Genomic DNA, 27,278 nt, shown 5'->3' on the forward strand with positions numbered 1-27,278 from the left:
AAGGGGTCGAGGTCCACTCAGCCTTCCATCCATCATTGGTCAGTAAAATGAGTACCCGTCATATGCTGGGGGGTAAAGAAAGGCCGGGGATGGAACTGGCAATCCCACCACATGTATACAGTCTGCCTTGTAAACGTCGCAAGATGTCACCCTAAGAGTCGGAAACGACTCGCACTATAATTGTGGGGACACCTTGACCTTTAACAAAAACAGCAACACTCAAACAGCGTCACTGAACATGACAGATCTGACTTCCAGGTGGGAGGTGAGGAGGAAGGAGAGGGGCTGGAGCGAGTGGGGCATTGTGCCACCCCGGCTGGATGAAGGGTTTGTGTTGCCCTATATGAAACCTTCCTGTGGAGTCCATTTGCACATGAGTGCTGACCCTCAGCCATGCACATGTGAATGTGTATTCCGCCACACAGACACAACATTTCTACTTTCTGAAATTGACCCAAACAGCATTAGCTGAAGGACTCCTGGAAGTTCAAACCTCTACATATTTGTCTTCTTTGGTGATTATCATCAAATATTTTGTGAGTTCCATGAATCTTATTTGAGGTGGCCTAGGAAACACATCTTTCTTTATACAAAGTTCTGGCTGCCATTGTGTGCAGAGACCTGGTTGTGGGGTTAAGGGGCTGGCCCTGGCAAGGAAGGGGAAGAATCCATGGCTGGTGGTGCCTTGACCTGCAGAAGTGCTGGTGCAGCACCTTCCCAGATCTCCTCCTTGGATCCCCTTCTTTGTGAAATTCACCCAATCCACCCACCCTTGGGGTCCAGCTCCTGCTGAGACTTTATGGGGTCTCCGGTTAACAGGGTCAGAAAGGATTTTTTCCTCTCCCATGGGGAGGGTTGTTCTTCCTTTCCCTCAGTGAACAGCTAGAACTATCACACATTACTTATAATTTTTCACAACTTTTGGAAGGGGCGGAAATGGCATTGGGCAGGAGAATTAACATCACCTTGGAGGGAAGTTCATAGTATGGGCTTCTCTTGGTGACCCGATCTGAAGCCAACTAACCTCAGTTGATAGCGTGGCTCCAGATGCCTGGAAAGCACCAGACTGGATCCATTTTACTCTTGCCAACTGCCCGGGTTTCCTCAATAGTCATTCTGAGGCAGTTGTCAATCAACAGGCAGGTGGTTTGAGGAGACTTCGACCCTATCTCCACGGCCATGCCAACACCAATTAGTTGTGGTATTTATTAAGGTTGCATCCTGTTTCCACCCACAACTGTCTTTGGTTCCGCTATTTCCCAAACCTGCCCCCCAGAGGGCAGCACAAGGCGGATACCCCACAAACACTTTGGCAACCACAATGCGCCTTGGGACACATGACGTTCCATTTGATGAATCTTATATTCTTTGTGTGGGATCCCTAGGTGCAGAATGTTCCAGATGAAACTGAAAGTGTTTTTAATGTTTTGTGTGTGTTTTAAAAGTTGTGTATTTGTTCTTATTGTTTTTAATTGCTGTAAACTGCCCAGAGAGCCTTAGCTATGGGACTGTATATGAATGCAAGCAAGCAAGCAAGCAATAATGGAACACAATGTCAAAGCACATTCATCCATTGAGGATCAGCTTAGAGAATGCTAGAGGGAATCTCTTGCTAGAAATGGTGATGCCTCAATCCAATTTCAGCAACAATCCTGAGAGGTACCTTGACATTGAGGGGAAATAGTTGGACTAAGCTCAGCTCTGGTCGTAATATCTGAGGAAGGAGAGTTCAACCCAGATGTTTAATCCTTTTGAAAAGGGTGCTGGAATTGAACTTTGAGACCTTACTCAAACAGGGACCAATCACTGAGACTTTACCCTTTTAGTGTTGATAGCTCTATCTTTCCTAAAATCACTTCTATCTTGAGCAATCCTCACCCAACCGGAATCTAAACCTGATTGCCCCGAAGGAGTAAAACATAAGAGGACCACAACAGATCGTTTTGATGCAGATAGATGAGGTTTATTGTAGGGGAAAGAGGAGTGCAGGGAAGCCTTTCCATGTTGAGCAGCTTCAGAAAGGTGAACAATACATTTTGTGCAGAAGAGTGAAATGACAGATGAATGAGGAGTAAAATGAGACAAGGCATAAGTACACAGAGAATGACAGCTTCTCAGGAAAATGGAAGCATCATAAATCTTGCAGACCTGAGGAATATTCAGAGATACATCAAAGAATGAGCAGTGAATTTGGGATCCCTTGAATTTTGGTCAGAATGCCTTCAGGTTGGCTTGAAAGAAAGGAAGCAAAAAACTCCATATCGAAGAGAGTTGGAGGGAAACCTGAGAGGTGCTTTGAGCAGGCAGGTGTAGGTATGAGTGACAGATGTGATGATCCAGTCTGCTCTTGTTTATCTGGATGGAGAGGCTCAACATTTCTGGCACCAAAACCCATACAATCATCACCTGTGAATCTATTTTGTGCAATTCGGGTACCGTTCTGTTCCATTCCTGTGATGATCATGTTCCCATTCAATGAAGGGGTGATCTTGTTCCGGGATTGTAAAGAAATGAGCATGGTTGCATCAGTGGTGGCAAATGAATTTCAGACCAAAGTTGAGGAAAGCTAAAACCTGAGGACCCTCCATATCTCTGCTCCGGTTTGTTGCTCAGGAGAAATGGGGATGTGCCAACTTCCAAAATTGTTATGGGGACTCGACCAGACAGGAGAGGATTCAGGTATGGTCCAGTGGGATAGCGATAATCCTCATGAATTGTAAATTTTAAGGGCACATATATTCTCCCTGATGGGATCACTTCCATCACTCTGATGTTGATAGATGACTTTCCAGTCGAGAAAAAATCTGGGGGAAAAGGGAGTGGAATCATTTAAGCTTGTGAATGTTGACGTGCACTTTAATACTTGTTTGATTTTCATCATTATTATTCAATTTATAACCTGATCTTCCTCCGAGAAGGAGACCAGGGCAGTAACAAAAACACGAAAAGCACCCTAAAACATATGAAAACAAAACATCTTAAAAAACACATTGAAACAGCTTTAAAAACTAATCAAATCCAATCTTATTTTAAGAAGATACCCAGCTTTAAAAATATTTTGAAAAGCAATTCCAAGACAGACTCAGACTAGGAAGGCATCTATGTAAAAGGCTTGTTGAAAGTGGAAGGTCTTCAGTAGGTGCCGAAAATATAACAGAGACTGCGTCTGTCTAATATTTAAGGGAAGGGAATCCCAAAGGGTCGGTGCCACCACACTAAATGTCTGCTTCCTATGTTATGCTGAACAGACAGCAGCAAGGGCAAGGCAAGATTGCACTGGAGGAGGGAGCTCTTTGGCATTCACTGGATGGGGGTGCGGTGTGGTGGAGAGCAAGGAGGTATATTGGTAAAGCGTTGGAGCCTCTCTTTTCCTTCCTGTGCAAGGGTGTGGTGTGAAGTATCACAGGAGTGGAAACTGGTGACATTTCAGATTGAGACCCACAGGGGTTCTCCTGGATGGAAAATGTAATACTTTTCAAGTCTGTACAACAGTATTCAAAGGGAGTAAGTAGGGGTGGTGAAGGTTGCGGTTGGCAAAGGTCACCAAAAGATGTCACCTTTCACACACCTCCAATGTTGACGGGTGGAGTCTGCTCTCCAGCATGGACTTGTGAGAAGACATCCTCGTCATGCTGGCAGAGATCGCTCCCCCAACTGACCTGTGTAAGGGAAAGTGGGTGGGGGGGGTAGAAACACAGTACCTCCCATTTTAAATGTGGGGGCATCTGAGTCCAGCTGGAGATGCGCTGTTAAAGGTTCAGTCCAACTCGGACATGTGAAAGCCTCACTTGAATCACCCCATTCCTCTTGCAGAGCATGCAGTGCACAGAACTGATGCCCACCTGTCATCATGAATTTCTTGCCCCTGGATTAGGTCATAAACTAAGGATAAAACAAATCCATCACACTGTTCCTGCAACAATCATATGCTTACATTTTCATTTTCATGTCCTATGGCAAGGGGAGGGGGTGCAGCACATACCTGCCTCACAACACACATGCTCCAATGGTGATTTCTACTGCTCCTCTTTCCATTCATCTAGGGCATGCCTGCAAACTCACTTCTCTTCCTCTGATTTTCTTGCTTCCCTCCACCTACCCTTTGGCCAGTTCCCTCCCCTCCAGCACCTGCTCTGGAAACCCCCATTCTCTGGAATCCGAGTCAGAAATGACTTTTTGCAGAACCATTGGCTGTGTGTTCATCACCTGTGGCTAATAATGTGAATCCCATCAGGTGTTCATTGTAGCTGCAAGAACACGGTGACTAAGTTTCCCTACATTAAATTCAATGGGGCTTACTGCATGGTTGAATGGGTTTCAGATTGCATCTTGAGGCAGTGTAAAAAGCCTCCTGCTTAATATTGGAAGGTGAGGGAGATATCAAATGGCTAAATTGTGTCAGCAAATGCTAATCCCTAAAGGGCAGGAAGGCAGGGGTCTCAAAGCATGTCTTGCTTTTACAGAGAGATTAGGGCTGCCTCTCCGTGATGGGTTCCTTTCAAAATGCCTCCTGTATTTTTGGTTGACTCCGTGATGGAAATATGTATATATATATAAATATATATATGCAGTGATCCTCAGTGGTCTGAGCTGCGTGTGTGCCAGTATGTGTTTTTATGTAAATAGCAGGCTTTTACCCTGCATTTCGACCACTGAGATATGACTTAGCACATTGAAAAAGCTACGTTATAGAAATGCATAGTAGATAGGAAAAGTATACCTAGTTCTAACTAACTAACTAAATTGGAGGTGCAATGCCCAGACTTGGGTATTGCCCTCATGGCTCAGGAGAGAGAGCAAAGTCAAAGTTGTCTCCTCTCTCCTCGAACAGAAGAAGAAGAAGAAGACAAAGGAAGGAGGGGCAGGTCAGCTTCCCTGAGTATATCAGTTTAGAATGGAAGGAAGTTCGGTAGAGAAGAGCACAGGTAAAGGTAGGCAAACCTAGTCAGCTGCAGGACCCTAACTCTCTCTCCCTTCTAGAATACAAACAAAAGAACCCAAACAGGAGTTGCTCTTGCCCCACATCCAGCAACTCCTTTATTTTGTAGAGCAGAAACAGCCTCCTAATACACCACTCTTTTACCATCAAAGATTTTCCTTTGCTTGTTGTTTGGAAGATGCAAACTGGAGCGCTCTGTGCCCACATAAAGGAAGCTTCCATATCGCTTGCAGATATTCCTAGATTGACAGTGAAATCCTACCTATGCCTACTCAGAAGCAAACCTCATTGAGCTGAATGGAGCTTGCTCTAGGTAGGGATGCCCATTGCTAACAACGGATTTGATGCCACTGGATCAGGTCACACACCCAGGTAGAATGAAACATATCACACTGTTCCAGTGATCATCATGTTCTTCCATTTTTACGGTGAGCCACACCAAGTCTGTCAGTCGAATCTCAAAATACCCTAGTTTTCTCATTTGCCTCTTCCCAAATTCAATTTCCCAATCTAATATTCCAAACAAATATGATGTAGAGGCACAGAGTGCCTTCACATCCTTTTCTCAGAAAGGATTTATGAAAGACAATTTACCAACAGCAGGAAAAGGTGAGCCCCAAAAATCATGGGACGCCAAAAGACACTGGTGGAAATAACTGAAATGGTGAGAGCATTTATACTATTTCCCGACTTCCATATATTGCATCAGCACTGTTCTTAGAAAACATTTGGATCATTAAGGTATTAAAATCTTAAGAGCACACTGGAAATCCAGCCCAAGACAAGATTGGGACAGGATACAGCATCAACCTGTCTGCTGTAATTAACAACCTAATTGATAGTATTTTAATAGGAAAATGTGACATTCTTTTCTTTGATTATATCCCATTGCTGGTGTACCATTTCAAGATGCTGAATGACACTCCAAAACACTTTAGCTATATAGTTTCATTAAAAATAAATGTGCCTGTAGGAAGTCCTTAAAATGCCAACTCAGGATGTCGATATCAGGACGTTGCCAGGAGGCTGTTGCTATCCTTAACCAAGAGGGAGAGTGGCACTGTGCCATCACTGAACTTCCACCACATCTGAATCTCTCAGTTAGCAGCAGTGGCTCCATGTAGGAAGCCAAGTGAGCAATGGCACGTCACTCTGTCCCACCAAGTGCTACTGGAGTTAAGTCTTCCCCATCCAATGGAGACCTCCCACAAATCTTTGCAGAGATGGAGGTGTACTCCTGGAAATTTAGTAGTACTGTGTCGTACAGAGAGATGCAAAAATCTGTCAGTTATGTTTCCCTCCATTTCTCATTTTTCCAGTCTTAAATTCACTTCTCCAGGTTTCAACAGTAACAAAAATTCCCAAACATTTTCCTGTGAATTTCTCCAGTTGACACTAATGTACACAATTTTGCAAGAGATTCCCTTCGCACAATGCATATTTGCATGTTATTTTCTTGCATGTATTCATTTTGATGACAGTTTCCCTTCACATAATTGGTATTCGTAAAACACTGGTTGGTTAGACTGCATAGAAAAGAACACAGAGAAGTGGGGATTTTGAAATATGGCCGTGTTTCAGTTCTCATATCATTTTGGAAAATGTGAATTTGATAAATTCAGCATTAAAGGTGAATTGAGTTGAGTTTCTCAGCCATTCCTAGTCAGAGCTTGGAAAAGTTGCTGGCCGGGGCTGATGGGAGTTGTAGTTCAAAAAAGTAACTTTTCCAAGCTCTGTCCCTAGTCCTGTTCACTTTCCCTTCCCTTTGTCTCTGCTCGAAACATTTTGGATCACAAGGACTCTAAAAACTAAGGAAGAGAAGGCTTCCAATTTCCCCCCTTTTCCCCCTTACGCTAATTGGCAAGTTACAGGAACCCTGTGCCATCATGCATCTAGCATGACTTCTTCAATAATCTCCTGTATGTCCCCACCTTCCTTCCAATACCGGAGGGAACTGGTGAATACCAACAGGTGAGATTGATATATCCAAAATCCATCATTGTAAGAGAAATGGACAAATAAAACCATCATCATCAACAACAACAACAACAAAACAACCTAGATCAGATTGAAAATCAAGGTACCATTGAAGATCTTGTTCTAACGGCATCTGCTAAAAATCTTGCAGATATTTCCGGCACCTTCTGGTCTTGGTCTGCACAAGTAAAACCACATCAAAGTTAGTTGAAGGCCCTGGGAAGGATAATGTTACGGCACGTGCTCTTGGGAGCCTGAGTGTGTGAACGTGCCACCCACATGGCCCATGAAACACACCTCCTTGAGAGGAGGGGGATCTTTTGCTAGGGATAAAAACAAGCAGGTTGCCCTGAAAAGTGACTGAATGGTGCATATATAACCCCCAAATGCAGGTCCACACCAGAGTAAAGCAAAGCTTTCTTTTATTGAGAAAAAGAGAAGGATAGCATTACAAAGTTACTTTTGTGAGTGGCAGCATTAATCATTAATATCCTAACCCATTCATAACTTTAAACTAAACAGATCAAAGAACCCTATTACTATAAAGAGTGACAGGTAGGAGAGATCAGGGCCGGCTCCAGGCATGCGGGGGCCCTTGTGCATCAGCTTGTCGTGAGCACCGGTGGGTGGGTGGGTGTGCGCACGCACACACACCCTGTGCCCCCTACCTGTCTAGTCTTTACCATTGCCCTTACTGAAGATGGCGGCCCTGGTTTCCCTACGGGGAATGAAGCCTCCACCACCATCTTTGTTGATGGCACACATGCGTGCTATGCGCACAGATCTCTCCCATCGATTAAGAAGGCGGCAGCGGCTTCAGTACCTTAGGGAAGCTGTGGCCACCATCTTCATTAAGGGCAATGCTAAAAAGCCGGCTGACAGGTAAGGGGGGGCATGGGGGGGCATGGGGGAGCATGGATCACGGAAGGGGAGCAGAGAGCCCCTCAAGGACTGCTCAGGGGCTCCTGTAGATCCAGGGCCCTCGGGCCAGTGCCCAACCTGGCCGCTCTTTAGAACCCGCCCTGGGAGAGAAGACCTATCCTAGACCCGGAATGGGCAGATGAATGCAGCTGGAGAGAGGTATAAGACCTCTGAACCAAAACCATGAAAAAATCTCTTATTCTCAAGGTTTGCACCGAGACCCTGACTCTCTCCTCGGATCTCTCCCTGCAGTCCTGCCTTGAGAGTGTTGTTTTAGAGTGTGGCTATACGTGTCGGAGCGCAGACCACCATTGCCCCCCCTTCTCCTCTCCTTCTCAGCTTCTTTTCCTAGATTCAAGCCTCCGTCTTAAAAATACTTTTTCTCTCTTCCCCTCCTGCCATGGAGGGGTCTGAGCATCTGGTGAGTTTGTGGTGTGTGTGTGTGTGTGTATGTCTCTTGCTGACCCTGAAAAACTTAGGCTACTTTCTTTGGACAATAGGACTATTCTACTGTGCTGGAGGGAACTCTGCCAAGGAGAACATTTATCCAGTCGCTCTTAGTTAATTTTTGTTTCTTAACGCTCCCTTGTTGTTCTTTGCACAACACCTCTGGAACACATAACCACCCATACCATTCTGTGTGTGTGTGTGAGAGAGAGAGAGAGAGAGAGTGGGGGTGGGAGTTATAGTTCCCGACCTTGAACCTCCTGGGTTCCACTTGAACCAAAATGGAGTTAGGCTATCAAAAGTAACAATAACAGTGGAGTAATCAGCTCACTTCTCAAATCTCTAAGGAAAGGACAGAATACCATTACATGGGCTACTGTTCCAACACTACCAACTCTACATGGGCATACACCATTTTACAGTGGAATTCTTCTACAACGCCCTTTTAATATGACTGATGATAATCTGTTCAATCTTGCTCTAGGAAAAGCTCTTTTACATTTAATTCATTCATTAATTTTGTAAATACGGTCCCAGTGAATTCAGATGACTAAGCGGAAAACTGTTACACTATGGGCAGAAATTTCTTATAGCAGCCAAATTGCTTTGTTGTTCAATGTCATAGAGGTGCTCTTTTATGAGAACTCTTGCTTTGTTAGCCCCTAAGATTGCTGCGGTGTTAAACCATAAGAGCAAAGCCTTAAGGAGATGCCAAGTATGTCTGCACTCTGCAGAGACATGGACCCGGACAAGGCTGAGTTGGCAAACACCACACCCTCCACGTGAAACTTTGCAGTCATCCAGCAGTTGTTATGGCTCTGAAGCAGCAAGGACAACATGAATGATGCTCAAAAGTCATTGACGAGAACGCCGAGACTCCCAAAATGAAATAGAAGACAAAAGGTACTTATCTCTTAGATCAAAATGAAAGGGAATGTTCTTGGAACCCAATCTATGGGACTCCCAGCAACCTGGGCTGTGATTGCAGAGATGCTAATTAGTATGAACTAAGCTGGATGCATGCAAAGTTTGCTCTTTGGGAGGGTGGATCAAGCTGCCGAAGGTCTGAAAGAAAACATATCAAAATCTCTGCCCCAGAAGATCTTCTTAACACTGTTATTCACCAACTCTTGTCTCCAGAATCTCTGAGAGACGACCATGTCTGCACTTTTCACCCTCTCCTGGAGGAACTGCTAGAAACTTTTCCTCTTTTTTTAAAAAAATAAATAAATACATGAATAAATATTCCTTCCATGAAAACCATGGATCTAGTTGAAATTTGTCGTGCTTAATCCACTCTGGTCAGAAAGTGGCAAACAGAAGCTCTAAAAACAGTTTAGAATATCATACAAACAGAAGTAAAACACTGATATGTTACCAAAATGCAGAGAATGTCCCCTTGTCATCCCTTCATAGAGCTCTGAATATTCTTCAGGCCTGCAAAAGTGATGATGCTTCCAGTTTCCAGGCAAGGACTGACTTGCTTGCATATCTTTGCAAAAATTTATAATGGTGGAAGACCATTCACATGAGCTACCCTTGACCCTGGGATGCAACCCTAACCACAAGTGAGAATCATGTCATGGCTTGTTAATCCACTCATCCAGTAGTGTAGTGGCAAATTCGGAACGGCCGGGTCCCTGCATGATAGTCACAGCCACACCCCTCCCTCTGCCCCTTTTTTGCTGCTGGGTTGAGAATGAGATCCTTGTTCATGCCTTCTCCCACATCAACAAACGCTGTAGGAGCTAATCAGCATGAAAGGAGAGAGTGTTAGCTACTGAAGAAAGTCTTCAGAGAATTGGTGACATTCAAGTGGTGGACATCTTAGAAGGGCTGGTGTGAGACTGAATCAACTTACTTGGGTGTGAGTTCATTTGTAACAGCTAAAGAAATTGGTTAGGAAGGTTAATGCTGACATCTAATCAGACTCCCATGTGAAAATTTGTTTTTAATTGTGCATTGACACACCAGAATAGAAGGGAATTAGGGTGTGAAATCTGGAATAGGACACCGATGCACAATTCAACTTTCTATAAAAATAAATGGGAAAGTACAGAAATTATTTTTGGAGGGGAAGCATCTTAAAATTATTTATTTGAGGGTTTTTTTCAGAAAAACACCACAATATAACAATATTGGAAAGGTGTTGCTTGAAATAATTGAAAGGAGACACAAGAATGACCATGGGAACATAGGATTTATAGTCTCATATATGACCACGGGAATATATTATTAAGAACATGGATTCTGATGTACAGAAAAAATATGGACTACCTATGTAATGAGAAATTTCTATCAGAAATCAGGATTAAGCTAGGACTGGGGAGGGCTGCTATGAGAGAACTAGAAAAGGTCCTGATATGCAAAGATGTATCACTGAACAAGTCAGGATTATTTAGACCATGTCATTCCCAATTTTTATGTATGGATGTGAGAGTTGGACTGTGAAAAAAGCAGATAAGAAAAAATTCAACCCATTTGAAATGTGGTGTTGGAGGAGAGCTTTGTGCATATTATGGACTGCAAAAAAGATAAAGAATTGGGTGTTAGAACAAATTAAACCTGTGCTATCACTAGAAGCTAAAATGATGCAACTGAGGTTATCATACTTTGGACACATAATGAGAAGACGTGATTCACTAGGAAAGACAGTAATGGTGGGAAAAACAGAAGAGAGTAGAAAGAGGAAGGCCAAACAAGAGATGGATGGATTCCATGAAGGGATCATAGTATAACATCCTGCCTTGAGTTTCTGAAAGAGCAATCTCAGCACCATCACTGCACATAAATAGTTATACTCACCCAATATTAACACAAACTCAGTATTTTGCATACAAACATTCTGTATGCATTTGTCAATGGTTCTTGTCACCAAATGTGGAAAATTCCAGTTCATCTTCAATGGTCTCAAATGCAGAACAGCTGAAATTATCCTCTAGTTTCAATAACCTGCATATTTGAAAGTCACCACCATCCTATTCCAAAGGGTTCATCAAACCTGTTCATTATTTCTCAAGAAATTATTATTGTTAAATTTTCTACCTCTGCCTTCCAGAGAGAGCCGAGGAAAGCAAACAATAGACAGAACACACACAAAAAACACTGAAAACATCTCAAAAACAATATATAATAAAATCATATTAAAATATATTTTAAAAAAGAAGTAACTATCTATAAAAACAATTTTAAAAGCATTTCCAACACAGACACAGACTGGGATAAGGTCTCTACTTAAAAGGCTTGTTGAAAGATGAAGATCTTCAGTAGGCACTGAAAAGACAACAGAGATGGAGTCTGTATAATATTTAAGGGGAGGGAATTCCAAAGCGTCGGTGCCACTACACTCAAGGTCCACTTCCTATATTGTGCAGAGTGGACCTTTGGATAACTTGGTGTCTGCAGGAGGCCCTCACCTGCAGAGCGCAGTGATCAACAGGATATGTAAGGGGTAAGATGACCTTTCAAGTAACCTTGTCCCAAGTTGTGTAGGGCTCCGTACACCAAAACCAGCACCTTGCTTTTAATTTCTTCATGTATCCTGGCAACTACAGCATCAAAACCATTGAACCCTTGACCCATGAATCTTTGAACTGGGTTTGAAATATTTTCAATTTCATTTGCACATGACCTTCCTGTCCTCTAAGAGTCAGCAGAATAATATGCATGTCTCTTCAAAAGTGATTCCCACAGAGTTCAGTGGGAACGACACACATCTATATATACGAAGCCACCTCTCAGCAATCCTGGGTTTCTTCCTTGTCACTGCAAACGCTGTATCACCTGTATGTCCCTCAGGGAGACAGCTACCTTCAAAAGCAATAGGACAAGCAGAACATGTTACATCAAGCCCAAGATCACCCTGAGCTAGGAGCCAAATCCTAAAAGAACCTATATCTTAGGAGACAGATCCTAGGAGAAGGAAGCCTATAGAAAGCTAGTTTTCAACACCACCCTAGCAGGAAAGCTTCAGGGGACACTGTAAACAAGGCTAAATTCCAGTCGGAGAGAAGGGGGAAAAGGAAACTCCACCGACACATACAGGGAGAGAGTCAGCTCAGTCCTTGCTAAAAAGGGCAGCTTCAGCCTTCCTGAAACACAACCACAAGCTCTGTTTCCCTAGGTTAAATAAAGGTCAGGCTGTTCTAGGTGGGAAAACAACAAACAAAAAAGACTTGCCTGGAAGGTGCAGCCCCTTGCTTAGATTAAAAGCAACCAAAAGCTTAAACAGCCCTGCCCCTTGCTCAGGAAGGAAGCCTGCCTTCCTGCCTTCAAAGGAAGGAAGTCTGAGATAATCCTAAAGAGGTAAGCCCCAGCTGATAGTTGAGCCATCAGCCTCAAGTAACACATCACTGGCTGGCAGCAGTAGCTGGGAGGAACCAGCCACACATATAAAGTCAGAGCACCCTAGCGAGGGAGCCTGCTCCACGAGCTAGAGGGAGCCCCAGCTGATGAAGCATCAAGGCCCCAGCTGACAAAGCATCAAGGCGAGTTAAGCAGCAGAGCGAAAAGAGGGTAAGTAGCTCCCATTTATTCCATTATTTAATTGAAGTAAAACAGCTCAGAGCAATAAGTAATAAGGGCAGCCCAAGGTCACCCTGAGCTAGGAGCCAAATCCTGAAAGAACCTATATCTTAGGAGACAGATCCTAGGAGAAGGAAGCCTATAGAAAGCTAGTTTTCAACACCACCCTAGCAGGAAAGCTTCAGGAGACACTGTAAACAAGGCTAAATTCCAGTCGGAGAGAAGGGGGAAAAGGAAACTCCACCGACACATACAGGGAGAGAGTCAGCTCAGTCCTTGCTAAAGCATCAAGGCCCCAGCTGACAAAGCGTCAAGGCGAGTTAAGCAGCAGAGCGAGTTCGGCAGCAGGGCGAGGAGGCCAGGGCCCCCCACTCTGCCCGTCTGTTCCCTGACCTCAACTAAACCGCAGTCTCCAACCCATTGACGTAATAAACCTTAAACAAAACTATGCAGGTAAGAAGCCAACAGGGGTGTGGGGGCTTTCCAGTGTTTTGCACCGCCTGCAGCATGTACGACTATCTGCCTGTTGGACAGAAGTCGTGGGTGTGCTCTCGGTGCAATGAGCTCCTGGCTCTCCGGGAACGACTTCATTTCCTTGAGGCCAAGGTGGCGGACCTGGAAAAGCTGAGAGAGGCAGAGAGGTGTGTGGAGGAGGCCTTCAGGGACGTTATAGCTGTGTCCCACTCCAACGATGATAGCTCTCCTGCTATCATGGACAACGATGGTCTCGGGGAAGGAGAGCATCCAGCTGAGGAAGAGGGAAACGATCCCTTAGAAGGGACCCATTCCTTGGGGGATGAGCAGCTATCCTCTTGTGCCGAGGATATATCTCCAGGGGGTGGAGGGATCCTTGTAGTGGGTGATTCGACCATTAGGAACATAGACAGTGGGGTGTGTGATGGGCGTGTAGACCGCAAGGTGTTTTGCCTGCCTGGTGCGAAGGTTGCGGATATCGCCCGTCGTTTAGATAGTTTGGTACACAGTGCTGGGAAGGAGTCAGTGGTCGTGGTGCACGTTGGCACCAACGACATGGGGAAATGCAGCCGTGAGGTCCTGGAAGCAAAATTTAGGTTGCTAGGTAGGATGCTGAAAGCCAGGACCTCCAAGGTGGCTTTCTCTGAAATGCTACCAGTTCCACGCACAGGACCAGCCAGACAGGCCCAGCTTCGCAGTCTCAATGCGTGGATGAGACGATGGTGTCGGGTGGAAGGGTTCGGATTTGTTAGGCACTGGGGAACATTTTGGGACAAGCCGGGCCTGTACAAAAGGGACGGGCTCCACTTGAACCAGAATGGAACCAAACTGCTGGCACTTAAAATTAAAAGGTAGCAGAGCAGCTTTTAAACTAACTGAGGGGGGAAACCCGACAGGAGCTGAGAAAGGTCCGGTTTGGAATAAACCTCCCCCCTGGGATAAAGACCAAAGAAATGATGAAATTTTAAAAGGGGTAGGCCTAGAAGTAGGCATTGTGAGAGCAGGGGCACAGGATATAAATTCAGAAGAGCAAAATTACCACAGGCCTAACCACAAGTGCCAAAGACACTTGAAGAGAGACACTGCTTACAAGTGCCTGTACGCTAATGCTAGGAGCCTCCGAACCAAGATGGGAGAACTGGAGTGCTTGGTCTTAGAGAAGAGCATTGATATAGTGAGCATAACCGAGACCTGGTGGAATGGAGAAAGCCAGTGGGATACAGTTATCCCTGGATATAAACTATATCGGAAGGACAGGGAAGGACGTATTGGTGGCGGAGTCGCTCTATACGTGAAAGAAGGCATTGAATCCAGCAAGCTCGAAACCCCAAAAGAGGCAGACTCCTCCACAGAATCGTTGTGGGTGGTGATACCGTGCCCCAGGAGGGACTTAATACTGGGAACGATCTATCGTCCCCCTGATCAAAATGCTCAGGGAGACCTTGAGATGAGATATGAAATTGAGGAAGCATCCAAACTAGGAAATGTGGTAGTAATGGGTGACTTCAACTACCCGGACATAGACTGGCTGCATATGTGTTCCAGTCATGACAAAGAAGCAAAGTTTCTAGATATTCTAAATGACTATTCCCTAGATCAGTTGGTCATGGAACCGACCAGAGGGACGGCAACCCTGGACTTAATCCTCAGTGGGACCGGGACCTGGTGCGAGATGTAAGTGTTGTTGAACCGATTGGGAGCAGTGACCACAGTGCTATTAAATTAAACATACATGTAACTGGCCAATTGCCAAGAAAATCCAAGACGGTCACATTTGACTTCAAAAGAGGAAACTTCACAAAAATGAGGGGATTGGTAAAAAGAAAGCTGAAAAACAAAGTCCAGAGGGTCACATCACTCGAAAATGCTTGGAAGTTGTTTAAAAACACTATATTAGAAGCTCAACTGGAGTGCACACCACAGATCAGAAAAGGTACCGCCAGGGCCAAGGAGATGCCAGCATGGTTAACGAGCAAAGTCAAGGAAGCTCTTAGAGGCAAAAAGTCTTCCTTCAGAAAATGGAAGTCTTGTCCGAATGAAGAAAATAAAAAAGAACATAAACTCTGGCAAAAGAAATGCAAGAAGACAATAAGGGATGCTAAAAAAGATTTTGAGGAGCACATTGCTAAGAACATAAAAACCAACAACAAAAAATTCTATAAATACATTCAAAGCAGGAGACCATCTAGGGAGACAATTGGACCCTTGGATGATAAGGGAGTCAAAGGTGTACTAAAGAACGATAAGGAGATTGCAGAGAAGCTAAATGAATTCTTTGCATCTGTCTTCACAGTGGAAGATATAGGGCAGATCCCTGAACCTGAACTAACATTTGCAGGAAGGGATTCTGAGGAACTGAGACAAATAGTGGTAACGAGAGAGGAAGTTCTAGGCTTAATGGACAATATAAAAACTGACAAATCACCGGGCCCAGATGGCATCCACCCGAGAGTTCTCAAAGAACTCAAAGGTGAAATTGCTGATCTGCTAACTAAAATATGTAACTTGTCCCTTGGGTCCTCCTCCGTGCCTGAGGACTGGAAAGTGGCAAATGTAACGCCAATCTTCAAAAAGGGATCCAGAGGGGATCCCGGAAATTACAGGCCAGTTAGCTTAACTTCTGTCCCTGGAAAACTGGTAGAAAGTATAATTAAAGCTAGATTAACTAAGCACATAGAAGAACAAGCCTTGCTGAAGCAGAGCCAGCATGGCTTCTGCAAGGGAAAGTCCTGTCTCAGTAACCTATTAGAATTCTTTGAGAGTGTCAACAAGCATACAGATAGAGGTGATCCAGTGGACATAGTGTACTTAGACTTTCAAAAAGCATTTGACAAGGTACCTCACCAAAGGCTTCTGAGGAAGCTTAGCAGTCATGGAATAAGAGGAGAGGTCCTCTTGTGGATAAGGAATTGGTTAAGAAGCAGAAAGCAGAGAGTAGGAATCAACGGACAATTCTCCCAATGGAGGGCTGTAGAAAGTGGAGTCCCTCAAGGATCGGTATTGGGACCTGTACTTTTCAACTTGTTCATTAATGACCTAGAATTAGGAGTGAGCAGTGAAGTGGCCAAGTTTGCTGACGACACTAAATTGTTCAGGGTTGTTAAAACAAAAAGGGATTGCGAAGAGCTCCAAAAAGACCTCTCCAAACTGAGTGAATGGGCAGAAAAATGGCAAATGCAATTCAATATAAACAAGTGTAAAATTATGCATATTGGAGCAAAAAATCTGAATTTCACATATACGCTCATGGGGTCTGAACTGGCGGTGACCGACCAGGAGAGAGACCTCGGGGTTGTAGTGGACAGCACGATGAAAATGTCGACCCAGTGTGCGGCAGCTGTGAAAAAGGCAAATTCCATGCTAGCGATAATTAGGAAAGGTATTGAAAATAAAACAGCCGATATCATAATGCCGTTGTATAAATCTATGGTGCGGCCGCATTTGGAATACTGTGTACAGTTCTGGTCGCCTCATCTCAAAAAGGATATTATAGAGTTGGAAAAGGTTCAGAAGAGGGCAACCAGAATGATCAAGGGGATGGAGCGACTCCCTTACGAGGAAAGGTTGCAGCATTTGGGGCTTTTTAGTTTAGAGAAAAGGCGGGTCAGAGGAGACATGATAGAAGTGTATAAAATTATGCATGGCATTGAGAAAGTGGATAGAGAAAAGTTCTTCTCCCTCTCTCATAATACTAGAACTCGTGGACATTCAAAGAAGCTGAATGTTGGAAGATTCAGGACAGACAAAAGGAAGTACTTCTTTACTCAGCGCATAGTTAAACTATGGAATTTGCTCCCACAAGATGCAGTAATGGCCACCAGCTTGGATGGCTTTAAAAGAAGATTAGACAAATTCATGGAGGACAGGGCTATCAATGGCTACTAGCCATGATGGCTGTGCTCTGCCACCCTAGTCAGAGGCAGCATGCTTCTGAAAACCAGTTGCCGGAAGCCTCAGGAGGGGAGAATGTTCTTGCACTCAGCTCCTGCTTGCGGGCTTTCCCCAGGCACCTGGTTGGCCACTGTGAGAACAGGGTGCTGGACTAGATGGGCCACTGGCCTGATCCAGCAGGCTCTTCTTATGTTCTTATGTTAAACAGAACGTCACCTGCAGGTCCTGGAATATCCCTGAGTCATCGAATGCAAAAGACCAAGACGTCTTTCCATGAGGATTTTTTCTTAAAAAAATGGAAAATTGCTGCAGAACTGTTGTGAACTAAATGTAAGATTAGAAAAATGAGAAACTCAGAGGACCATCATTGACAGAATCTTCAATCCCTATATATGACAAATCTCAGAATGTTTCCAGAAAATACTTTCTCAGGTTTTTCCCCCCCTCAGCTCAAGTTTGAACATCTTAGCTAGCTGAGCACTCCATACCCTGGAACACCATTCCTCTGAATTCTATCATCACATATATGCTGATCATAGTATAAGATCCTGCCTTGGTTTCTGAAAGAGCAATCACAGCACCATCACTGCACATCAAATGTTATACTCTTGTGTTGGGTTAGCGGGACAGACTGGGGATTCTGTTGGTGTACCGCCCACCCCGCTGCCCAACAGTCTCCCTAGCTGAGCTGACGGAGGTGGTCCCGGGTGTACTGTTGAGATCCCCCAGACTGTTGGTAGGCAAGTCTAGCCACCTGGAGGACCCTAACTCTCTCTTCCTTCTGGAATACAAACAAAAGAACCCAAACAGGATTTGCTCTTGCCCCACTTCCAGCAACTCCTTTTTTTTTGTAGAGCAGAAACAACCTCCTAATACAACACTCTTTTACCTTTGCTTGTTGTTTGGAAGATGCAATCTGGACCGCCTTGTGCCTGCATGAGGGAAGGTTGCATATCCCTTGCAGATATTCCTAGACTGGCAGTGAAATCCTACCTATGCCTACTCAGAAGCAAACCTCATTGAGTTGAATGGAGCTTGATCTAAGTAGGGATGCCCATTGCTAATAATGGACTTGATGCCACTGGATCAGGTCGCACACCCAGGTTGAATCAAGTGCATCACACTGTTCCAGTGATCAGCATGTTCTTCCGTTTTCTCGGTGGGTCACACCTAATATGTGAGTCGAATCTCAAAATACCCTAGTTTTCTCATTTGCCTCTTCCCAAATTCAGTTTCAAATACCAAAATCCCAAGCAAATATGCTCCAGAGGCACAGAGTACCTTCCCACCCTCTTCTCACAAAGCATTTATGTAAAGACAACTTACCAACAGCAGGAAAAGATGAGCCCCAAAAACTGCAGCAAGCCAAAAGACACTGGTGGAAATAGCTGAAATGGTGAGAGCATTTATACTGTTTCCCGACTTCCATATATTGCGTTAGCACTGCTCTGAGAAAACATCCGGATCATTATAATTTTAAGAGCACATTGTAAATCCAGCCCATGACAAGATTGGGACAGGATACAGCATCAACCTGTCTGCTGTAATTAACAACCTAAATTATAGTATTTTAATTGGAAAAAGTGACATTCTTTCCCTTGAAGTTATGCCATTGTTGGTGTACCATTTCAAGATGCTGAATGACACTCTGAAGCACTTTAGATATATAGTTTCATGAAAAGTAAATGTTCATCTAGAAAGACCTTAAAATGCCAACTGTGGATGTCGATATCAGGACGTTGCCAGGAGGCTGTTGCTATCCTTAACCAAGAGGGAGAGTGGCACTGTGCCATCACTGAACTTCCACCACGTCTGAATCTCTCAGTTAGCAGCAGTGGCTCCATGTAGGAAGCCAAGTGAGCAATGGCACGTCACTCTGTCCCACCAAGTGCTACTGGATTTAAGTCTTCCCCATCCAATGGAGACCTCCCACAAATCTTGTGCAGAGATGGAGGTGTACTCCTAGACATTTAGTAGTACTGAATGATATGAAGGAGGGAAATCCCTCTAAATGCTTTACAAAGAATATAAAATATAAACTGAAATCAGAGCTTGGAAGTAACTCGTTATATTTAACGAGTTACTTATAATTCGTTACAATTTTAAGTAACGAGTGGGTAATTCCATTACATTTGGCAAGTAACGGAACGACTAGTAATTTCCCTACTTTTCAGCTGCAACTCTAACGTTTCCACGTTAGGTTGCACGTTACTTGGGGGCGGGAACAAGGGGAAGTCAGCTCCTGGCTGTGATTGGTGAACACAAGACATGTGCCTCGCACTGATTGGACCTCTGCGCAGACTCTCTCTTCCCTCGTGATCTGTGTTAGGATGCACGAGGGAAGAGGTGAATAGGCTGAGAGGACAAAATGGACGCCGGAGGAAAAAGCCAGGGCAAGGACAATGGAGGAGAAGGCAGCAGCAGAATGACGAAGAGCTGTGGAGGTGAGTGACAATGATTTGTGTGTGTGTGTGTGTGTGTGTGCCCCCCCCCGCAGCACCTTCTGCCTACTCAGAGCAGAGTAGGAACTTCGGCCTAGAGCTTGGAAAAGTTACTTTTTTGAACTACAACTCCCATCAGCCCTGGGCAACGTGGCCACTGGATTAGGCTGATGGGAGCTGTAGTTCAAAAAATTAACTTTTCCAAGCTCTACGCTTCCTTCCCCCCTTTTTGAACTCTCCCCCTTGTTCCCATGCATACATGTGTGCTGTATTTATCCAGACAGAGCACTCCTGCCTTTTAAAATGCCGGCTAGCTTTTTATTGTATATTTATTTGAACTCCATCTTTCATTTTATTTGTATTTTTGTCCTGTTTAATCACAAGACTGAATTGTATGTGGGACAAAAACTGTCTCAGTAATAATAATAATAATAATAATAATAAAAAAACATCATTAGGCGTATAAGAAATGGCTTAAGGCTGATTTTTTTGTTCTTGGCAGAGATGAGGTGAGAAGTAGGGTCCTTGCAGCTCCTCCTCTCAGTCCCCCAGCTCTCAAACTCATGTTCTGTGAGAAAGAGAGAGATTCCCAGTCCCAGAGAGAGACAACTCCTGTAAACCCCATTGTCATTTGAATTTGGCTAATGAATGCTTTATTCTTTCATCAGAACTTTAGCAGTAGTACTAAAATATTAATAAAAAAGAAAAGGGAAAGAAAAAATACTTTACATACATCATTCAGCTGTATTTGCTAATTATAGATATAGATATAAAAGATAAACGGCATTTTGTCAAAAGTATTTTTGTCTACATTTTATACCTCATCCTTGGTTTTCCAAGCTTGGCATGGAATGCTTCTCATACAGAATTAATTTGAAATGCTGCATATTTATTATCATAATCATCATATTCAAAATAAAAAATATATGTACCACCTTCAAGTTGATTCCAACTTATGGTGACCCTATGAATAGGGTTTTCATGAGGCTGAGAGGCAGTGACTGGCCCAAGGTCACCCAGTGAGCTTCATGGCTATGTGGGGATTTGAACCCTAGTCTCATTTTGTTCTCACAACAACCCTGTGAGATAGTAGGTTAGACTGGTCCAGGCAGGGTTATTCAGTGAGCAAAACTGATGCAAATAGGATCTCTTTTAATTGTGCTATCAACCTGCTTACTTCCACTCTGACTGGGGGATCTTGCAGCATGAGGAAGAGATGGGGGCACATCACAGCTGAAGTTCACCCATATAGGAGCATTATCTCTTGTTTATTACAGAGACGCCTGTTGCAGGTTTTGCTGCTGAGAGCAGCAGTCAGTTAGTGCGGCTACTTGAGTCACAGCTTGTTGATCCTGAGGAGGCAAAACTAGAAAGTGAGGTTCAGAAAGGAGGCCCTGTGCATGAGGAGGAGGAGGGCATGAAGCAGTGCCAGTTGCCCACAGCCACATCTGCAGAACAGCAAGTACCATGGTTTGGCTTTGAGAAAGCTTGTACATTTGTGAGCCAGAGTGGGAAAAATGTTGTGGTACGATGCAATTACTGCCTTCCAAGGATCAAAAATCTGAGATCAGCTGTTTCCTCCTCATCCAATGTGAAGAAACATTTTGAGGTAAGCCTTTGTCATGCTGGTCCTCAAAGAGTGTCCATTGTCTATTTATGTTTAAATTGTGAAGTTCCTCTTCCATTTTTTCTTGGATTCATGCTTTGTTCTTCTTCCTCAGAGGGCACACCCTGAGAAGCTGAGAGCAATTGAAGAAGCAATAAAGGCAAGGAGACGTGGCCTTCCTGAACCAATGCATGACACCCCTCCTCCCAAAATGCTGAAGCAGCAGCAGACAACCCTTGAGAGGTGGGGATCTGGCAGGGAGCCTGTCACCCAGAGCAATCTCGACAGGAGAATCATTGATTTCATTGTAGAGGAGACATTACCTCTTCAGACTGTGGACAAACCATCACTCATTAATCTGGTTTGCATTGGACTCCCCAAAGATCTCACCATCATATGTGCCAAGACTCTGAGAGACAGAATTGAGAAGAGAGCATGCCACATGAGAGAAACTCTTGCAAACCGAATGGGTGCTGTGGCATATATAGCAACCACTGCAGATTGTTGGACCAATGGCAAGAAGAGTTACTTTGGGGTAACAGCCCACTGGATCAACCCAACTACCCTGAAACGTGAGGTCGGGGCCTTGGCTTGTAAGCGTCTGAAGGGGCGCCATACATACGATGTCCTTTCAAAAGCACTGCATGATGTACATGTGCAGTACAGGATCCACAACAAAGTTATGTGCACTACTACAGACAATGGCTCCAACTTTGTGAAAGCGTTCAGAGTTTTCATGGCCAAAGAACCAGTGGAAGCTGCAGGCACCAGTGACGATGATGGTGATAACCAGGAGGAGGAGGAGGCTGAGGTGGAGTTTGTGCCTATCTGTGAGATCCTGGACACAGGACCTGAGGCAGAGGAAGAAGCTGCAGACTCAGGAGAGGATTTTGTTTTACCACCACACCAGAGATGTGCTAGCCACACCCTCAACCTTGTGGCAACACAAGACATAGAGGCCATGCTTTCTGACTCCTCCAAAAGTAGTCTTCTTGGTCCTTTCAAGAAACAGTTTCGTTCCTTGATGGGAAAGTGCAGCAAGTTGTGGTCCAAGCAGAACCAGTCAGCCCAGATTGCTGAGTATATCCATGCGCAATGTGGTGTGTATCTGAAGGTACCGAATAAGACCAGGTGGAATTCCACCTTTGATGTGTTGAAGCAACTACATGAGCTCCTGTCAACTGTGCCACTAAAAATGCATGCCATAATGGACCGCTGCTCCTTGTCCAGGATCACAGCTGCTGAGATTGAAGTGGTACAGGAATACACAGAGATTATGGAGCCACTAGCCCAGTCCCTAGATATCCTGCAACGGGAGAACGGCATGTTCATGGGGTATTTGCTACCAACGCTCTGCAATCTGGACCACAAGTTAGAAGGACTGGAAAACAAACCTGAGAGGTACACATACTGTTTTCAGCTGCTGAGAGGTGTGCGCGAAGCCCTAAGAAAGCGGTTTGCAGCTATCTGGGAGGACAAGAGGCTTCTTCTGGCAGCCTGCCTACACCCTCGCTTCAAACTAGATTGGCTGGAATCGTGTCAGGCCACCACCCATACCAACAAGTAAAAACATTAGGGAAGCCCTTTGGGTGGATTACTCCAAGGGAAATGTTGTCTCAAGGGAGGCATCAGAGGGCTTAAGGTGGCAGGCAGGGGCTGGTCCTTTTCTTCCTGGGGCTCCTCATCACAACCTTGGGTTGCTGCAGGTAATCCTTAAGGGTCTGCTGTGCTGCCCCATGAGTGTGGTGACTTGGTCACCTTCCTACCTTCCATGTCATCATCCACAGGCTCAGGCTGGACCCTGAACCAGGGGACATGACAAGCATCAGGAAATGAAGAGCAGATGATGGTTTCCTAACATATATGTGTTAACATATCCTCTCTCTTTCTTAGATACACAATGGAAGCCTTGCTGAAAGCTGAAATAAAGATGGGTGTACTTAATGAGGACAGTGATCAGTCTTCAGATAAAGACCAGGAAGGAGATGACTTAGAAGATGATTTCTTTAACTTTCTGCAAGAAGTCAGCAGTGCACACTGCTGAGGAGGAACTGGTGAGGTACCTGAGGTCTCCCAGCAGGGAAGTGTCATCACTCCATGGCTTTCCACGTGTGCTGCGGTGTTTTTTGCAGCACAACACAGGCATGCCTTCAAGCGCCGCAGTAGTACGCCTGTTCAGTACTGGTGGCAACGTAATGACTGTAAAAAGACATTCCTTGTCTGACATGCTCTTTGAGCATCTTGTTCTTTTGAGACATAACAGAAACATATTATAAAAGCATTTCAAGTGTAAAATTTGATTTCAAGAGTTGGGGTATCTCCATTGCTTGGGGGGATGTGAGATTCTGTTATGCCATTATGTTAATCTTATGGATAATTTTTTTAATTCTACTACCCCCTGTGTGTGTGTTTATTTTTAATATTGTTTTAGGCTTCTTAGATGTGCAGCAGCCAAGGCCAGCACCTTGTAGGAGTTTTTTTAAAAAAGTAACTGAAATGTAATTGTAGTGATTACTTTTGAGAAAAAGTAAAGTAATCAGTTACTTTCAGAGCAATTGTAATTGTAACGGCAATTACTACTTTTTGGGGCCAAGTAATTGTAACTGTAATTTATTACTTTTTAGAAGTAATCTTCCAAGCTCTGACTGAAATTCTCAATCAAAGTCAACATTTTTGAATGTATAGTGTGCTAGAGTTTCACATTATTAAAACAAGACAGTGCCTTAGCCCTCCCCCGCACTCTCCTACCACCTTTTGCCCTCATGCCCCACTTTTTTTGAGGGGAAGGGATGTTTACAACATTTTCATTTCTGACGCTCAGTCGTTTGGCATGTTTTCCAGTGTTAGTGTTCCTTTGCTCAGATAAGTGTTAAGTTTTGGTCCTCTGAAAATGGTTCTGTTAGGGGAAAGTGTGCAAATAAATAAATATATGAGTCAAAATTACATATGAGTTCCTGCTGGGAGGAAGGGCGGAATATCAACCAAATAATAAATAAATAAATAAATAAATAAATTAAAATGTGCTCATTAGGAGAAATTTGCACTAATATACAGGAGAATTTCCATGAGGACTTTTTTTTTTAAGAAATAGAAAATTGCTGCAAAAATGTTGAGAACTAAATGTAAGGTTGGAAAAATGAGAAACTCAGAGGACCAAAACTGACAGCATTTTCAATCCCTCTATATGAAAAATCTCAGAATGTTTCCAGAAAACGGCTTCTCAGAATGATTGCCTCAGCTCAAGTTTGAACATCTTCGTGAGCTGGCTGAGCATCCATACCCTAGAACATCACTCCTCTGAATTCCACCACCACCTTACATGCAGATCATGGTCTAAGGTCCTGCCTTAGGTTTCTGAAAGAGCAACCACACCACCACCACTGCACATACAATGTTATACTCGCCCTATGTTAACAGAAACTCTGTATTTTGCATGCGGACCATCAGTTTGCATTCGTCCATGATTTTTGTCAGCGAATGGGGAGAATTCCAGTTCATCTAAATGGTCTCAAGTCACCTGGTCCCAAGCTGTGTAGGGCTTTGCACACCAACACCAGCACCTTGTTTGTTATTCCTTCATGTATCCTGGCAACTACAACATCAAAACCATTGAATCCTTGACCTGTGAATCTTTCAAATATTTTCAATTTCATTTGCAGATGACCTTCCTGTCCTCTAAGAATCAGCAGAATAATAGGCATCTCTCTACAAAAGAGATTCCCACGGTGGGAATGTGTATATATACATACACTTACCTAGAGTAGGAAGAGCAGATATTCCGGAGACAAGAGTTGGTGAATGACACTGTTAAGAAGACCTTCTGTGGCAGTGACTTTTATATGTTTTCTTTCAGACCTTCGACAGCTTGATCCACCCTCCGAAAGTGCAAACTTTGCACGCATCCAGCTTAGATCATACTAATTAGCGTCTCTGGAACCACAGCCCAGGCCGCTGGGAGTCCCATAGATTGGGCTCCAAGAACATTCCCTTTGATTTTGATCTAAGAGATAAGTACCTTTTGTGTTCTATTTCATTTTGGGCGGCGTTCTCGTCAATTACTTTTGAGCATCATTCATGTTGTCCTTGCTGCTTCAGAGCCATAACAACTGCTGGATGACCGCAAAGTTTCACGTGGAGGGTGTGGCGTTTGCCAACTCAGCCCTTTCCTGGTCCATGTTTCTGCAGAGTGCAGATATACTTGGCGTCTCCTTAAGGCACTCCTCGTATGGTTTATCACCACAGCAATCTAAGGGGCTAACAAAGCAAGAGTTCTAATTAAACTGCGCCTCTATGACATTGAACAACAAAGCAATTTGGCTGCTATAAGAAAATTCTGCCCATAGTGTAACAGTTTTCTGCTCAGTCATCTGAATTCACTGGCACCCTATTTACAAAATCTAATAATTCTTAAATATAGAAGAGCTTTTCCTAGAGCAAGATTGAATATACTACCGTCAGCCATAGTAAAAGGGCATTTTAAAAGAATTCCAGTGCAAAATTGTGTATGCCTATGTGGAGATGGTAGTGTTGAAACAGGAGCCCATGCAATGCTATTCTGCTCTTCCTAGAAAGTTTTGAGAAGTGAGCTGATTACTCCATTGTTGTCATCTTTCCCAGGGCCTTCAACTAACTTGTATGTGTCTTTTTGTGTTGCAGACCAAGAGGAGAGGTGTCAGAAGTGCCTGCAAAATGTTTAGCAGATGCCATTAGAATGACATCTACAGTGGTACCTTGAGTTTTAATCTGATATAGGTTTTTTGGTTTTTTAGTTGATGGTTCATTCATTCATTCATTCATTCTTTATTCGACCAATAGGTCAGCTTAAAACATAGTAAAATAAAACATACATGTAGCAATATGCTATATGGCATTTTAGTTAATACACAGTTTTAAATTTGAACATTAATGAATAAAAAGGTATAAAACATTAAAAGACTTTGATTTGTTAATTGGTTTCTATAAAATCAAAGTTAAACCTTAAGTAACTGTATTAATAACCATTTATTAATTTGTTTATTAATCATTAAATAACATAACATAACATCCAAGGATTAACTATAACCTATTATGTGGAGCTCTATTATTTATTAAGGAATCACCATATTTAACACTAAATATCAACCAATATATCAGATTATGATTTTTTGTTTTCAGTGAGAAAGGTTTTTATGATATCAGATCGTAAGTTTTGTACGGCTACACTAAATTTTGCTACTTGGTTCGTTATTTTAGAGGACGTATCCCCAAGGAGATATTCCATCTGATCAGATTCAGATTTATAAGGAATGATCGCTAACAAAGGAGTAATAATTTCTTGTCTTAAAATCTTGTAGAGAGGGCAGTGGAGAAATATGTGTACATTGTTCTCCACTGCATCTTCGCCGCAAAGACATACACGTTCTTTATAAGGTATTTTAAGTAGTCGACCATCCATAACTTCTGAAGGCAATACATCTAATCGTATCTTAGAAAAGGCTTTTCAATATTTAGCACAATTGAGCTGTTTGATCTCTCCCTCCCCTTCCAATATTAAGCAGACGGCTTTGTACACTGCCTCAAGATGCAATCTGAAACCCATTCAACCCTGGAGTAAGCTCCATTGAATTTAATATAGGGACATTTAGACACCGTGTTCTTGCAGCTACAATGAACACCAGATGAGATTCACATTATTAGCCACAGCTGATGAACACACAGCCAATGGTTCTGCAAAAAGTCATTTCTGAATCGGCTTCCGGAGAATGCGGATTTCCAGAGCAGGCGCTGGAGGGGAGGGAACTGGCCAAAGGGTAGGTGGAGGGAAGCAAGAAAATCAGAGGAAGAGAAGTGAGTTCGTAGGCATGCCCAAGGTGAATGGAAAGAGGAGCAGTAGAAATCACCATTGGAGCATGTGTGTTGTGAGGCAGGTATGTACTGCACCCTCTCCCCTTGCCATAATATACAGGAGAATTTCCATGAGGACTTTTCTTTTTAAGAAATGGAAAATTGCTGCAAAAATGTTGAGAACTAAATGTAAGGTTGGAAAAATGAGAAACTCAGAGGACCAAAACTTAACACT

At 43.6% G+C, this 27,278-nt stretch overlaps 1 long non-coding RNA gene across 1 annotated transcript; it reads right to left on the reverse strand.

Moving 5' to 3' along the window:
- Positions 1 to 1,938: 1,938 nt before the first annotated feature.
- Positions 1,939 to 25,154, reverse strand: LOC133382445 (uncharacterized). Its single transcript, XR_009761969.1, has 2 exons — positions 24,976 to 25,154; positions 1,939 to 2,804 (listed from the first exon to the last, which is right to left on the reverse strand). It is a non-coding gene; the product is annotated as an uncharacterized LOC133382445 (long non-coding RNA).
- Positions 25,155 to 27,278: the final 2,124 nt, after the last annotated feature.

Source organism: Rhineura floridana, chromosome 3 (genome assembly GCF_030035675.1).
Source record: "Rhineura floridana isolate rRhiFlo1 chromosome 3, rRhiFlo1.hap2, whole genome shotgun sequence".
NCBI lineage: Eukaryota > Metazoa > Chordata > Lepidosauria > Squamata > Rhineuridae > Rhineura > Rhineura floridana.